The following is a 16,846-nucleotide window of genomic DNA, read 5'->3' on the forward strand; positions in this document are numbered from 1 at the left end:
GATCAATTAATTATTAAAACATTTTTTTGGGGTCAAATGGCAATAAGTATGGCTTCTTTTTACCGTGTTTGCTTCCTATTAAGCTTACAGGCACAGTTGCTGCATTTTTTCACTTTTTCAATCAACCATTGCCTTTGTGTGAAACACTGTATACTATTTCCTTTATAAAGAATTTAATAATTTAGCAAATTTTGTTATAGTTAGTGAACTATCATTTGAAATTAAAATTAATGCCTTAGAAATATGTTCAGAAAATTTGTTTAGATTTATGATATATTATCAGAATTATTTTCATCAGTTGCTCGGATTTATTTCGAATTTTTTCATTACTAATCTTCAGATTTAAACCGCCTAAGATATTTTAATTCCAAGGATTTTACTTAATTCATGAATACTGTGATAGAAATATTACACTTTAGAAAATATAAAAGTGGAATCCCACCCACTGCTAATTTATAAATGTCTATTTCAAAAAAAAACATAATTTCAGACGATAATTTAAATTCCATTCACTCTAGGCAAATATTTAGTTTAAAAATAAATGTAATGTAAGCGAATCGTTTGCTAATAAGTTTCATTAAATTTTCAAAGAGTGTATTCTATGTATATTAAAATCTTTTCATTATAGAATTTCAATGAAATAATTTCATTGCTTTAAACTATTTAAAAATTATTATACATATATATTCATATATAGAAATGGATACATTACATTCTTCACACTGTTGCTATTTGCATGTATCTGAATTTTTGTTAAACACATGAATATCTTTGAAACAGTATCTGTTAGATATTTCCGACATTCATATGAATATATCTGTCAAAGTTATAAAAGAGTGTGCTACTGTGAGAGACAGCAGTGTCATATCAGCGGAGCGCCGGAAATTGGGAAAGAGACTTCATTATGTCAGGTGACACTCAAACTCAGTTGTATGAACAATAAATGCCACATTGGCATTAGCCTGTTTCTTGTTTATAGATGCCAGAAAAGGGTTCATTTTTGAATAAGCATATTTTTAAAGGTGTACATATATAAATATGCAAATTATAAATGTCTTATAATTTATTAGTATGAAAACAAATAGTGAAATAAAAATTTTATTTTCTCTGCAAAAATTGTTGCAGATTCAAAATTTTGCGTTACAAGAATTTTTAGGTGTTTTCTGACTGACATTTGAAACTGTTGATTCAAATGTACTACTTAAAAAAGTATGTAAAGGAAAAGTTTTTTTTTTCATTTTATGGCTTGCATAACAGTTTTTTTTAATGTTTTATATGTTATATAATAAATCGAAAAAAATAATCGGCTGTGAACTTTTTAGAAGATTTCTAACTGTGATTCTAACATTTGAATTTGATTTTCTTCACACTAGATTATATTTAACATTTGAATACAATTATTATTTTAATTTTAATGTTTAGTGTGAAGAAGTAATCAGAATTTCAATTTTTCGTGTTTCATATTTGTAACACACAAAAAATTCATCATATATTTAAAAAATTATCATATATGTAAAAATAAAAAATCCTATTTTTAAAAAGAATTCATATATTAAAGAAATATATTGAATCACTATTGTTTCTGATGAGTTCTGATTAGGAATCCTGAAAATCATTAATTAACTGTGTAAATAAGTAATTTATTTTGTAAAAAGCCAAATCCAGTGTATCCATCATCTTTTCATATTTTATTATTTGTAAAAGTTCTTATCTAATTTGAAAAAGAAACCTTGATTTGGTTTAGAGGATATCTGACTATGATTCTGACATTTAAATTTGTTGATTTAAATGCATTGTATAATGAATCTGGCAAAATGAAATTTTTCGTTTCGTATAATTTAAAGTTGTAACCCAAGTCAAGAAGAAATTCGATGTAACTAACTTTTTTAAAAAAGATTTCTTGCTGACACTGGTGTTTAAAGTTGAGTAATTCAAATTTATTGCGCAAAGAAGCATTGAAAAAATTTATTTTTTAATATTTACAAAAATAATATATAGTTGGAAAAGAAATCCAGAATTGCGAACTTTTTAACAGATTTGTTACTTCGATTCTGACAATTATAGCTTGACATTCAAATTCCCATTTTAAAGACAAAAGCATTTTGTAAGGCAATTATGGAAAATGTGACTGAATTATGACTGAAAAAGTAAATTCAGACGTAATGAGAATAAAATTTGCATATAGAAAATAAAAACTTTCTTTAAAAAAATGTTTCGTATTCTATAGTATGTAAAAATTATTTAATAAGTCACTAAAATTCAAAAAAAAAAAAAAAATCTGAAAAAATCTAATAAACTTTTAGGAAGATAACTGACAGCAGAACATTTGAATATAAGAATAACCTATTTGATATCTTTCCATTTAAGTTCATTGTTAAATGATATACTAAATATCGATACAAAAATATTTATTGCTATTTTTGCAATAAATATTTTTTTATGATTTTAATTTTTCTGATTTTTTTCACTCACCTTCAAATATATTAATTCTGAATAGACATGAAATATGTAAATTTGATTGAAATTTAATCTGAATATTAGGGTAAGAAAAAGACAATTGTAAGCAAAAAGTAAATGGAAAAGAATGCATAAAAGTCAAGTCCTTATTAAATTGGGGGAAATGTGGCTTCTTTAAGACCCTCTAGAGCTAACAAAACACATTTTACCACTTTTATTCAGTTGTTTTCAATGCTTTTTTAAAGTTAAAACAAATCTTTCTAATGTCTCATTATTCATTCTCTTCGATAGGTTGTTTACCAACTAAGATAAAAAGCTATCATCTGTATAAATATTATTATATTATATTTATAATAAAAACTACATTCTTAATATTACGATTTATTTTTATGATAAGCAGTGACATTAAATCATGGAACGTGATAATATCAAGTTACACTAAAGAGCTTTTTTATTTTATATTAAATTTACGACTAAGAAGTTTAAAGGATTTACTAGATGATCTCTATAGATATTACCGTTTCACGAAAGAAAGTTGGTTATTAATAGTTATATGATGCTATTTGATGACATGATTTTTGTTATTATGATTATTTTAAAATCTTAGTTAGAATATCATTTATTTACAACTTAAATCAGATTTTGACAATTTTTTACAATAACTTTCCAAAATATTGTTACACAAATTCGATTTTTCATCCATTTTAAAAATTTAAAAAAAATGTCTTTTTAATGTTATTAATTTGTTTGCCGAATGCATTTTTCCAACATTTTGTCATTTTTCAAGGCAAAGAACTTCTGTTTTCAAAATAAAAATCTTCTGAAATGCAAACCAATTTATTGATTTTCAATTATATTATCAAATATTTAACTTTATGGAAATTCCTCAATTGTTTAAAAACAATTCATTCAATTAAAAACAATTATTCAAACAACAAGTCAATAAGAAACAATCAATCGAATTATAAATCAATTAGAAATGATTCAATTTATTAAAAGCAAAACAATCAATAATTCAAACCACAATTGTTAAAGTGTACAAAAGGAAATCTGTTAAAAATCTGGTTAATTTATATGAGAATTAAGGAAGTCAAATTACAATATCCTGTAGTTAAAATATTGCTTACCCAACTAATTATATTTCTAATAGTACCATGACATTTTTATATGAGATTGTTTTAAAATATTTTTATTCCAAATAAACAGAAGAGGTCTTACTCTATTTAAAATACACTTCCTCTCTGTCACAATTTGAAGCCTAAGATAATTTTTTTGTGGAAATTATGTTCAAATTTAAGTTATGCATGTGAGACTTAATTGAAAGCGTCACAAATAGTATGAATTATCTGATCTTCAAACAACTATCGCATAGTAAAGATTATACTCCATGAAATGTACAAGGACATTTCTTAGGATAAAAAAAAATCCTGAGATTTTTTTTTTCTTTCTCCCAACTCTTTTTTTCCGCACATTCCTCTCCTTCTGTATGAAATATACTTCTTGGCGGATCCGAATTTTAAGCTGCCGGACACTGAACAAAATCCTCGAAGCATCACAAGTCCCATAAAAGTCCCCGACGTCTTCCATGCCGTCTCTTTCTTTCGAGCACAATGCATTGGCGTGTCGTTCCGATTGTCCACGGAACGGTGCACAAGACGGACTATGTAAGTCGATTGTCAACAAAACGTATAGCTCTCCTCTTGCCCATTCCGGCGCAGCGTCGCAGTACCTATCCTTATTCGGACGATGCTAGATAAGCATCGTTGAGTACTAGATCCAGCTTTTCGTTTCTATTCGAACAATATATGTCAAGTATATCCTTTCTTACTATGTAGGAAGGATTAACGTCTGGCGAGTGAATAGTGCCAGATTTGGCGGTGTGTATCATTTTTGGGGCCAAACAGTTGTACTGAGTACGATTTCCTACTTCTAATAATAGTTTTTTTTTTAAATAATTGTTGTGTGAAAAGAAAATTACTCCGAAACAATTACTATTTAAAGAAAAAAACATAAACATTATCATTGGAATTTAAATATATATACATATATAAACATTATTTCTTTAATTAAACTTATGAAAGAAATTTTAACTAAACTTTCAGTCTTAAGAATGATGACACAAGTATTTAAAAAAACACACACATGAAGGAATGGTCTCCTTAAAATTCTCTATCATACCCTCAAATAAAGATGTTACCCCAGAGATATTACTCCACATATTAGACCTTCCAGCTGCGTTTATTTTCAATTATATGTGTCTGTAAGCTCCCATAACTCAAAATGTTTTGAAATGTGAAATTTGGTATGCGATTTTCATACCAAAAATTTAGTTTCTCTATTCAGTAGTAGACAAAATCTCTATCCGGCGTCCTGGCCTGGGGGTAGCGCGTCTTTCCCGTGATCTAGGCGTCACGGGTTCGAATCCTGGTTCGGGCATGGGTGTTCTCTCTATGAGGTGCGTGAATGAGCCCCTTCTGTAAAAAGGGGTCGTGCAAGCAAGCGAGTGTGGGTGTGTTCTATCTTCATTTGAGATAGAAATCAGACTTCTGCCCTCGGGTGCTCAGGGGTCCTTGCCCACAGAAACTACTGCTCAAAAAGTTGGCTTAAAATAGTTACACGACGAAAAAAAAAACTACATGAATAAAGTTTGTATTGACGAAGATAGTTATATGAATATAATTTGGTAAACAGATGTTACATCTAAACTGCGCTACGTGCGTCAAATACTTTTTCATTCAGATAAACACGATGATTTAAAAACGTAATAATATAGTAAATGAAATTTGATTCACAATTTTATCATTTAAATTGTAGATTTTAATAAATTTTGTTCTAAACTTCAGAAAGGGTCATTGCCTATCTGTCTGTATTTTCACAATCATGATAAATCAACAACACAATGATTAAAATATAAGAAATTCAGTATTTGATTCCGAGATTAAATTATAGTTTTGTATCAAGTTTTGGTTTCAAACGGTCGGAAAAAGAACCTCCGAGATACAAGATTTCTGGTACTTGCATATAAACGTATTCTGACGATTAATAACCAAAAATATCTTCAAAGCTAGAACGCAAATATACTCTTTCGTAACTATTAATCGCCATTTGCATGCGATAATTGAAGCACACGCATATTTATTAGAAAGTGTGTGAGAAACATACTTCCAACTGGTTGATCAATATTAATAATTGATAAGGTATGAATCGACTATTATGAAAAAACGAACTGTGTTCAGCTCTGCAAATACTTAGTCATGATCATCTCCTGTTACATCAACATAAATTCTTCTGATGAGAAATATCTGTACGGAATTAAAGCAACATGTTAATAAGCGGCTATAACACGCAGTCCAGACAAAATTATAAATACTACACGATGAAACAAAAATGTTATTTTTTAATCTATTTATGAAGATTATATTCGGAACTTTAAACTATATTTGTCATATATGCAGAATTGCATAAAAAATAAGTCAAAGTAAAAGTTCACTATACAAAAAAAAAAAAGGATTTATCAGAAGCTAATGGGAAAAAGTAATTTACAGAATATATATTACTATTAAAACTTGTTATTACTTTCAGTACTTTTATAATTATATTACTTTTAAAACAAGTTTTTTTTAAATTTACCAGTAAAAAAGCATATTTTTCGTTGTTCAAATCACCAGTTGAATCTCATCAATTTAGATTAATGCATTGTTACTTCATCAGCAAAAAAATTGGAAACAAAAATTTAATATATACAACATTGTGCAATTTTAAGATTTATTTTAAATAATTCTAGATATAAAAATATTAAATAGTCATTTTTAAAATTAACTATAACTCAGAAATGTTTATGAGTTATTCTCGTTTTATTATTTAATGACAAATTTCAAAATCGGGAAGCAGGGAAAAATAATAACAATATGCTTTCATCAACGAAATAAGAAATTAATAACCTTTCAGCAATGATTACGCTTGAAAATAATAAATCTAAAGAAACTCATCTTTGTTTCACACATCTTTGCTAATACTTACCATCTTACAAAGAATTTTTTTTTACACAGGATAAACATTAACATAAAGCTCATTATAAAGGATTAACTTCTAAGACAGATTATTTTGCTTTCTTAAGTTTTTTATAGATTTATTTTGATACATTGGTTCGATATTTGTTTTTAATTTCGTAAATGATTTTTATTTATTACATATTGAAAGGATTTGTAATTACTCTTTACTTTTTAAAAAGTAAACCGTGTAATTTTTCTTTTCTGTGCAAAATTGTTTATACGAAATTAATAAATATAAAAATGTCAGAACCCTGCAAATTACTCATTAAAGTAAGTGGTTAAACTGAAAAGTAGACTTTTGGCGAAGATATTTTATTTGCTTTATTCAATATTTTTATTTTTTATTTTTGCATAGTTTTCATCATAGAACATTTTGATGTTTGTTACTGTGTTCATCATTTGTGAAATTGTATACATTTGTTTTGTTTTTCCATTTATTGTTTTCATTTTTAAAAGCATTTTACTCAAATTCAAAATTCTGTTGTTTTTTTAAATAACTTTATAAATTAAAATAAAACAGATAGTTTTTCTTCAGATGCAGGATAATAATTTCTCTATATGTAATTTCTCTATATCTGCAACCGCTGGAATTTAAAATCAGCAATAGGTTCGTTTAAAGCGATTTTAAAAATTTTAATAATTATTAATGCGAATAATTAATAAATATTCTTGTTATTTAATTATCAAAGTTCATTTCATTAACATATAAATAATATGGAGATATTATTTATATCTTAGTTCAGGAAATAAATAATATATTAAGTTATTAACAAATATTCGGACAATAAATTATGAAGAGTTGAAATTCAAACCATTTAAGCATGGGACTACGTTGTAAATTCAAATTTTACGAAACGATGAATTTTTAAATATAATATTCATAATGTTTCAACAGGTATCTTTATAAAATTGTAAATTTTTTTAAGCCTATTCTTTGAGAGGTTACACTGGTTTTCATATTTTCATTTGCATACGTTTTAATTCTATTTCAAATTTTTAGAAGGAATTTTCTCTAATATTGAATATAACAGAACTTTTTTAAGAAAAACTTCATAAACTAAAATTTAATGCCTATTTTTTTTATTAGATTTGATATAATAATTTCTCAGTATATTCTGCCGTTCCTAAACTAGAGAGTAAGTAATCTATTCATTTAGAAAATATTTCATAGTTATTTTAGTGCTTCACAATGAGAAAAACATTGAGAATTTCTTATTTTTAATCAGTCGAACGCAACTATTTTAAGAATAAACAGAACTAATAAAGCTTTCTTTTTTGCTCAAGAAATAGATAATATATTCTTTAAGCTGTCTACAAAATTTTGATAAGCCTCTAAACTAGAAGAGTTTTGCTTTATACCTCTTTTTAGCCACAAAAAAGGGTGGTATTTTGTCCAATTAAAAATACTTTTGCCGCTTAGGTATATTATGGTTTCATAGTTACATTTTGGTTTCATAGGTACATTTTGGTTTCATAGATGTTTTTTCAATCATTTTTATACAAATATTCAAAAATAAAAATAACATTTGCACGCTTTTCAGAAAATCCATTCCAAACGTAGCCATATGCCTTAGTTTACAAATTGATTGTTTTTCCTGCTATACCTGAATACACAGTTTCTTCTTATGCGTTAAACTGCTACAAAATATAAATAAAAATGTTACACCAATTTCTGATTTTAAATGATATTTTTAATTCTTTTAATTAGTAGATATATAGTTTAGTATTAAGGAATTGAAAAGCATGCACGTTTTGATCGAAAATAGAAATGGAATAGTCTTTATTCATTAGTTTAGTCGTTTCCTTTTTGACTCAATTTCCACGGCAAAATTCTGAATTATTAAGAAAACAACTAATTTGAATTTTTCAGAGAGTTGACACAAATTATGTTTCTTCAATGTAATATAATATTTGGATATGATGAGAAAAATAATAGAGTTAAAACGCAGCCGATTTACCATCGTAATTGACTTTAATATAGCAGTTTTGAGTCCAACACACTTATTAATAAAGCAATAGGAAAAAGGGGGAAATTGATTAATTTTAAAAATTTCTATAACAGAGTGTGAATCATCTCTGATTTGGCGAGATTTTCTAGTTTTTTTCTTGTCTGAGCTCACTCCATGTATATATAGTAACCCTACAATGGAAATCTAATACCAAATGCGCTCAATTCACTCCGATCATTGCAAAACAAGGATTTGGGGTCTTCTTTGTGATCACTGAGTCTTTGTTTTGCGATTAAATGTCATCCAAATACAGTTCCGTTCGCAAAGAACTTCCAACACAAGTTTTTTTATTGTGAGTTATGTCGAAGTAAGGATATTTACAAGAAGAAATGTAATTAATGTTTTATATGCTTTGAGCTACGAAAAATAATAATAATAATAATAATAATAATATATATATATGTATATATATATATATATATATATATATATATATATATATATATATATATATATATATATATATATATATATATATATATATATATATATATATATATTATTTATTCAACTAGAAATTAAATGTCGCCGTATAGAATGAAATGTTTTTTATTTGAAATCAACTTATTTTACAATGACAACTTTATTTCCACATTCTTGAATGACTAGACTCTTATATACATACAAATATATTATGTTCTCTATCCTAATAATACTAAACTGATTAAAACTGTGGAACATAATGGAAATTATATTTTAATTGAATACCGATCAGTTAAAAGTCTATCTTAACAGATGAGCATAGTTAAAATTTTATATACTTAGAGAATTCAACTTTATGCATTATTTTGTTGTTTCTTTGCATTAATTTTGAAGGAATACATTGTCCATTTAATTTATTTTATTCTAAACTAGCCACTTATGATAAACATCTGGTATACTCAGTATATATATTGCATTTAATTTCACGTGAAATTAATAGGCAGATTCGTTTCATGACAGTACAAGTATCAATTTTAATATGAATGCTGTAATATGTTATTAGCTTTCCATCTGTGAAGTGTACAGTGTAAAGAGTGCATTAGATTAGGGGATTTGATTGTGCAATAGCTGTATTTGATTATGCTATGTTGCACAAATTTTACTGTGTAAACGAATCCATCAAATGGGGCTGAAGTAAAATGATACCATTTTGTCATTAAAAACATGATTCTCCTGGTAATAGATTATCTGATTATGCGTTGTCTGCTATGATACTTTCATTTCGCATTCTTATATCTAGTCCAAACTGCATAAATGATAAACAAAAGTATTCCTTCTTAGCTTTCAACAATAGAACTAAACAACATGATTAAATATTTCATGAGACCAATAAAATGGTTTGAATAAAAATGCGACAATATTGTTGAAATAAATATTTTGCATAAATGTTTTTAATTAAATTCGGAAAAAGTGAAAAACTATCAAATTATCCCCCAAAATATGTTTCTGACAAATTTGATGGTTCAAATTCAAATTATGCGGCCTATAGAATGACAATAGGCACATCATAAGTATTATTAGAGATTTTAAAAGACAATACATTTTCACAATACCTTTGAAAAATATTTTGGGTAGATTTATTTTGAGTTAAAACTCTTAAATTAACCATTTATATTTTTAAATAATATTATTTAAATTCTATATCCTTTGCTATTTTCCTAGTAACAAATTCTGAGCAAAAATAGATTTCAAAACAAACGTAAATGTTGTTTGACATCCCCTTGAGATGGTAGGCAGTTTAATCATTATTAAGATGTGTTCCCGTCCAGAAAAGAACTTGCCATTATCTGCTCTCTCAGCGCATGCGCAACCTTCCTTTTTTCGCATGCTTAACTTTCTGGAATCTTATAACTTCCTGTGTGCAAACCCACCTTTAGAATCATTATTATTTAAAATAAACACTGGACTCATTATTATCTAAACAATTGTTCAAATCATTATTATCTAAACAATCATTAGAATCATTATTATCTAAACAATCATCAGAAGAATCTAACAATCATTAGAATCATTATTATCTAAACAATCATCAGAAAAATATAACAATCATTAAAATTATTATTATTTAAAATAACGAGTTGATGTTTAAATCACAATAGTAAACTGCTTTTTACCATCAGGGGAAAAGAAGATTCTCTATATATATTGGCTGCGAAGGCGGTAAGTTTAATTTATGCCAGTTTTATTCATAGAAATAGAATAGAGAAGCAACATTCTATGGACTATCCTACAACTTCATGTAGTATGTATCTAGATATAAGATATGCCCAGATATATTGGAAAAAAGCTCTGCTGAGATGGTTTTTGTAGTAATCCGGGAAATCTTGGGTAGTGATAGGAAAAGGAACCGACGTAGATTCAATTATCCCATTTGTTGGAATGAATGCACTTGATTTTGGAAGTCTGGATGAAGCCGAGTGAAAATTCTATCCCTTGCTCAAGCGGATAGTGGTTTGGTGGTTTTATGGAACGGAGAAATTTTCTCTCCCAGACCGTGAAAACGATTTTGGAAGAAAAAGAGAAAATTGTTTTAGATCTAAGGCATAATGAGGAAAGCCATGGTATTTTTTTTTTTTTTTTTGTTTATTTTAATTTTGGAGGAATGCTTTTGATGGGAATCGGAATGATTCGTACCTAAAATTTTGCTTTATAAAATATCATACATTTTACCAATAATGAAACAGTGTAACATGTAAAGGCGAGAAAAGCAAAATGCTGATAAATTAACCATTTGATATGCTATTATCAAACCTTCTATGATAAAAAGTATATATTTTTGTCACTTTTCTTTAAATATATATATATATATATATTTAATTTCCGAAGCAAATATAAAATTCTTTTAAATGCATATTTATGGAATTTTATTCTATAATTTTTCAAGATTTATGCATTTGTTAAGATTTTTTTTTTCAATTCCGGATAGTAATATAATTTTACAAGGCTTTTGATATTGAAAAATACTGAGTATTTTTCGGATATTCAAATTACAGAATATTCCATTTTTTTTAAAAAAATATTTTATATGTATTAAAATAAAAACAAATTCATTTCTATATATTTAACTTATATTTACATATTAGGCTAATTTTGGACTAATTACATTTTTTTTCTTTGTCTGAGGGTGCTAAAATTTTTTTAATTTTCATATATTACGATTGATATTAAGTAAACTAGTTTTGGAAATACTTTTTTTTAAAAATCCAGTCATTATGCTAATATTGTATAAATGTGATTTATCTCAGTATTATCCTTTCTATAAGCAGAAACTCTTCCTTATATTAGTGAATTAAGTAATCTTTAGTATCTTCATGATGCTACATCCAGCATAATTTATTATATTTCCCAGATCACTTATGCAATGAGAATCTACGAAACAGATGCGAAAATCTCATTTATAAGTATCCAGTTTCTTCTATGAAACCTCATACTCTCAAGATACAGTATAATACCAATCATTGCATTTATAGAAATAAATGTCATAAATCTATATAAACGTGGCTTACTATTTTGAGTAGAAAAGAAAATAACTTCATTTGCTCTACTCTGTATATAAACGTAGTTTAAATGAAAGATCAAAACATAGAAAAGAAAACAATCCCATTGATTTTCGGATAGAGATAAATTTTACAGCAACTTAGGGGGTTTGGTATTCTCATGGGGTGCACCAAAGATAAATGTATTAGTTCCCTGATAAAAGTCAAGATCATTCTTAGTCATACAATATTGAGCGATATCGCGATGAGGGAATTTCGAGTTTATAGCTTAGAATCCCACGATGAGAGCCCTTCCTAGAATCCATTTCTTTGACTCATTTTCTGGAACATGTGGCTTTGAAGAAGCTTTCTGTCGCATTTTTTCCAAAGATCACTGGGACACATTTTAAAGGTTTAGAGAGTTGTTTACATCGGCATTTAAGAAACATGATTCCTGGATTTAACTCTCTTCAGTTGAAGAAAATCCAGGCATTTTCCCGGATACTTCAACTCAGATTGCTTTTTTTATGTTTTTCGATATGGAGAGGTTATTGCCCAGATGGAATGTTTTGTATCATTGATTTTCGGCTATTTTCTTCTTGATTTCAGTGGAAGATTTGATATTTATAAGAAATTATAGGATTGTTTCTGTGATTGGTGTTGGTGAAGACTTCCAATTTGAGTTTCTTATTCATCTTTTTATTTACTTTTTTATTCTTTTCTTAATTTTCGTTTTTTAGTATTTCAAGTAAATAAATCTATTCGTGCGGGTATGAATTACTGTATTGAATGCGAGTTTTTTAAAGATTATTTTTATAAGATGAGGATCATATTTTAAGGGCTTAAGGGATGTTGATTAAGGAACATTTGCTTCTTTCTTTCAAAGCAATTCAGATCTTTTTGTATGTGCACGAGAGTGTGTGTTTTGGTGCTCTGAAGGCCAGTATGTCTGTATCTGCTGTAATGGAATCAGCTCATATATGTTTAATGGTGCGTGAAAATGAACCTCAGAGCAATTTTTAAAAAAAATTAAATAAAAATTTAGTGAGATTTCTTAATTTTTCTTCAACTTCAAAACTTCAAAAATCATTAAATAATTTAAATTATTCATATAATTGCAAAAGTCAAAGCGTTATCTTTCTAATGATATTATGTTTTAGCTCTATACTTTTATCAAATTTTAATCAATATTTTATAATTTTAAGTATATTTTTCAACAATATATTTCATTATTAAAATTCAAACCTTCATTGTTGCTACTGATATTTTATTCTGAATTTTGCCCATTCCTGATGATCGGGATTGGAAAATAAAACTTATTCTTCCCTGTTGAGCAGTTTTCTATATACACAATGCTTTAAATATATTTTTAAAAAAATTATGTTAATTAAAATGAAGGTATAGCCTCAAAATAAATCATAAAAAAATTAAATATTTCCATTTTTAATTACTGCTGCTCTTTACTTTGTAAATTGGATGAATTAAGATATTGAGAGAAAATTAAGAAAATGCATAGATATTGAACAGAATTGCATTAGGCTTCTAAAATAGTATGTATAATATACCTATTAAAATATAAAGTCTATTGACTTTTGATAAGGAAGACATTAAGATATAATTACAAAATATTTCATTGATTCAGCGGTTATTATTACACAAATAGAGCTAACTTATTTGTTCTAATGACTACAAGCTTATTTATATGATACTGTCACGTGAAACTAATTCATCTATTTTTTAATCAATTATACTTTCTTCTTTTTCTAATATCCCTCTTGGAGGAAAAAATATAATTGTAACTAGCTGCCTAGACATTTAATTTATAAACCACGATATATGTTCTTTTCATATTAATCTTTGGTTTTACAGTAAATATCGGTGATTTTTTTAAAGTAAATTTTGAAACAGTGCATGTTTTTATAGAGAAAAATCACATAGATTGTTACTGATATATATATTTCAAGGACATAAATTTTAGAATTAAATGCAACTATATACTTTATTATGTATTCTTTAAAAGTTAAATTCAGTTGACAAATAAAATTTTATTAAAATTGCTTGTTTCATTCTCGTAAAAATCGAATTTTATGATGGTAGTTTCACTTAAAAATGCAAAGAGCTTTAGAATTCCAAATGCATATACATATTATGTCATTAAACTATTTTAAGGTAGTAATAAATTGCTCACTGAATGCATAAACAACAATTAATATATTATGGTTTGCATCAGATTGTAAATTTTAAAAGATTGCTCATTTAAGATGCCAGAATATATATAATATCTATTAAACATCTATTATAAAGTAGAAAATAATTCAAATGATTTTTATGGAATTACAATACGAAAATAATGTTCTGAAAAACTGTTTTTCTTATATAAGTGTGGGGTATTATTCGAATAGAATGTGTTCTTATTTTTGACCTTGATATACAATTTCCTATTTTCAGTTTCAGATGTTTGTATATTAAAAAAATCATCTTAAAATTATGAAAAGAATTCAAAAAATTACTATTTATCTAAATTATAGCATTGATTATTTTGTACGAACATATTTTAATAAATATTAAAAAGTATATTCTTAAAAAAAGTTAAAATAATTTGAGATTTAACGATATTTATATCTTATTCTATCGTTTTAAATTATTGTCAGGAGAAATATATGTATTAAGAAGTACTTTAATACATGAATATATGCATTAATACAAAGCAAATAAATTACTGAAATTACTAACAGTTACTACAAGGAAATCGTCACAAACATTAGCAAGGAATTGATACAATAAAATATCTAAAGGAGGTAGGATTTTTCTATTCTTTATTTTCAATGCAAATTTTTAATCGAGCAGAACATAGTTTTGTCGTCGAAATTTACTGAATAATATAAAATACTAAGCATATGTATAAAATTATTTACTTCATACCTACAATTCCTTTTAAAATACTGCATTTTAAAAGCTGCAAATTACCTTTTTCCTTCAGAGAAGTTTCAAATACTACAAGAAATTAAATATTTATGACATAATACTTGAACTCTTAACGATTTTTATGTTTCTTTTAAATACATCTTATAGATATTCTCGGAAGAAAAATTTAAATATTTTATAAAGAAAACTGCATTTTAAAATTATCAACATTTTACTAAAAATTTTATTACTCATTTCTGAGTGCATTAATGTCTCACTTGCAATATATAAAACAAGAAAATTTTAGAAAACGTGAGATGATATTTAAAGTTTTGCAGTTCCTTTATGCATTATTTCTTTTAATGTAGTTATTTAATTGACTCATCTTCTTTTAATTTGAAATCATCATAAAAGTATTTATTTATAAAAGTTTAGGAAGCAGCATTAATACTTATATTACATTTTTTAATACAAAACAGCTAAAATCAAAGGGACTCTATTGATAATTATTTAGAGACTGTTAAGTTTGACATATTATGTATAAATTTGGTATATATGTTATTTGGATCATGGAAAAGAGAACCCCATATTTAAATCAATAATTAAAAATTCGAACAATAGGTGAAAAAAATGGCGCATAAAGAACCAATCTCAAAATTTATCATTTGGTAAATGAGAATTAAATATGCGTCAATCACGTATTCGAAGAACGTTATAGCGAGTTCAAAAGCAGCAAGAAATACTTCTTAAGGAATCAAACATTATTGCAAGATTTTTACCTTCCATTTTTATTCTTGTCTTTTAATTTGAGATGTATGCAGTCTTCGGAAATCCCATCCTTCTTAAATCTCTTAAAATAAAATCCTAAGGATTCAGATCTGGAGAATGAGGAGGCCAGGTATTCAGAAAATGTGTCGAAATGTTAATCATCTCCATATGGGCATAATGCAGTTCCTTCACTTATCGATAAGTACAATGTATTACACCGTTTGTCATGAATCCATGAAGATTCGCGATCCCTTCTAAGACAGGAATAACTTGCTGCCATAAAAGTCATCCTTCCACCCCTGACGGATTATCTTTTAGATCCTTGTGGAGTGTTCCAAAACAAATGGAACCAGGAAAGAATCAACTACAAAACCAATCCATACACAAAAGTAATCAGAATGCTGAGGCTGGTCATTCAGAATATCAACACGTACAGCAAACCCCTTATGCGATTAAGCCCTGAGCATTCAGTGCTCCTTTTAATGTAACATTAATAAAAAATTCTTTTGTTAGTTACTCATCTGACTACAAAACATTCCAAAAGGTATGAGTACTTAAATTGATTGAGTACTTAATTGATCTCTTCCGATAAAGAATTTTAAAAATTAATGTGAATTCACAGAGTCATTTGTGTAATTCAATACATTAATTTCCATTTTCTTTGCATTAAGCATAAATACATAGTTAATTATTTTTTAAAAAAAATTCTAATTCTACAGAATCCGAAAATGGATATATAATCGAAAGTATTAGAAGAAAATAAGGCTTAATAATTGGACAGATTCTATTGACTTTCATTATAAATAAAAAGACTAACAAAATAATTTATGTCTTTCTACTGCTCTATTTTAGTATTCTACTTGCCATCTTTGGCGAAAATTCTTTTATCAAGAGTAATGGTTGCCAAATATTTCAAAGAAATATTTTGTGTAATGATATCTGAATGGTGTACTCGGCATATAACCCTGCTGCTGCTCAGAGCGCTCTAAAATGCGTTATATTGATCCAAATGTGATAAAATTTGAACTACAGATTATCCATATGATGCGCTTTACATTTATTAAATAAAAAAAATGTAGTACAAAAATTCATCGTTAGGTGGCATTGTAATACACATAAAACTATTTAATATGGTTTATAATTGTTAAATAAAGTAAAATTAAAATTGCTCAATATGTTCTCCTTTATTATGAACAAT

Source organism: Argiope bruennichi, chromosome 5 (assembly GCF_947563725.1).
Source record: "Argiope bruennichi chromosome 5, qqArgBrue1.1, whole genome shotgun sequence".
Classification (NCBI taxonomy): domain Eukaryota; kingdom Metazoa; phylum Arthropoda; class Arachnida; order Araneae; family Araneidae; genus Argiope; species Argiope bruennichi.